The sequence below is a fragment of the Trachymyrmex cornetzi genome, unplaced genomic scaffold, assembly GCF_001594075.2.
Source record: "Trachymyrmex cornetzi isolate Tcor2-1 unplaced genomic scaffold, Tcor1.1 scaffold1121, whole genome shotgun sequence".
In the NCBI taxonomy this organism is placed as follows: domain Eukaryota; kingdom Metazoa; phylum Arthropoda; class Insecta; order Hymenoptera; family Formicidae; genus Trachymyrmex; species Trachymyrmex cornetzi.
This window is the reverse complement of record NW_017295678.1, coordinates 356582-358329: the sequence shown is the minus strand read 5'-3', so window position 1 is coordinate 358329 and position 1748 is coordinate 356582.

The following is a 1748-nucleotide window of genomic DNA, read 5'->3' as shown; positions in this document are numbered from 1 at the left end:
CTTGATATACTAAAACTTTTGTATTGAACATTTTTTTCCATAAGCATTATTTTCCAAGATATTTGACCGTTGCCGAACTTTCTCCCATCACTGTATATACGCATCGCAGGTTAGGTCGACAGTGTTGTCTGAAAATAAGCGAGTGCATTTTGGAACACAACCGCTTACCGAGCTCACGGATTGGCAGTGCCCGTTCGATCTCACAATATAGACGAAGCTGAGAAAAAGGATTTGTTAATTGTTACCACTGACAGCTTAACAAAAAAAAAAGGTCCCCAGTTAGGGTGCAGTGAATTTTCGATGGAATCGGATGAATGAGTCAGTGATTTCTGGCGGAAATTACGCGCAAGAAGCTAGTGGTTTTCAATGGGAAATAAAGAGGCTCGCAGTGGGATTTGGGTAAAAGGAGTTGGCATCACTGCACGCAGATATCGCAAGCGCCGCTCGGAACGAGAAAGTTAGCGCCCGCTCGCCGCGCGCGCATCCTCGAGTTGCCGGACTATTTAATTAATTCCCAGGCGAGTTTTAAAAACGCGATTCTGAAATTTTCACATTTTTTAGTAAATTTTCCGAGGAATCCGATAGTATATGTAAAAAATAAATTAACTTCGGGTGTCATGGTCAAAATTAACTTTTAAGATTTAATTTGCAGAAAAAAGTATTTTTTTTTAAAGTTGAGGTTAGGAACATAATTTCATCAAAAAGCTGATGTAATAACGTTTGAAATGAAAAAAAAATTGTTCTACTATAAAAAACGACGTAAATACGACGACTTGAAAATTACCATAAAAGGCAAAATTACCATAAAACTCAAAATTTAAAATCGCTATTTCTTCGAAAATAAATTTAAAAAAAAAATCCCGATACACGTGTTCGCTTATTTTATACCTACAATTGGTAAAAAAAGTTTGAAGCGATTTAAAAATGTCGAAAAAAAAGTGTTCGGTTTGTCAAAGAATGTCTCATAAGCGAATCAACTAATCAGAAGCTTTCCTTTCCTCTCATCCCATGGAAACCCAGTAAACATTGGATATTTTATATATAATATATACATGTAGTGTCTGCAATGTGAAAAAAATATCATGTATTTGTCATGTACATGCACAGAATATACATGAATGTATATTCATTTATGAATATTCACAGAATATCGTATGGATATGTGTGGCATGTATATCCATTCCAGATGGTAGCTGGAATGTACATAGGACACACGTCTTGTACATTCGATGTATGTACATCGAATTCGCATACATGCGACATACATGAATGTAGATTATTTTATGGATATGTGTGGTATGTATATCCGTTCCAGATGGTAGTCTCAATATCTGTAAGAACATAGTATAAATAAGAATGTATATTTCATCCATGTTTATTTAACATTAAAACTAATGACGCGTATCATTTGTATCTTTATCAAATTAATTAAATTCTACTAAATTGAAAAGTAAATCCCAATCTTTTTTTTATTATTTACTTAACTCTAATGATATGTATCATGTGTATAAAAGATTTTCTCTATGGAATTTTAAAATACAAACTTACCTTTTTAAAAAAAAGATAAAAAAAGCGCTAAGCGTTGGTGAAACTGACCCAAATGGTGCTTCTCGTAAAGAATCACCGTTTGGGCCAGTTTCACCAAAGCCAATTACTTAATCGGCCGTGAAACTGATAACTAATCACGTTTGCTGTTTAGTAGAACTAATGATATGTATCATTTGTATAAAAGATTTGATATCAACAAT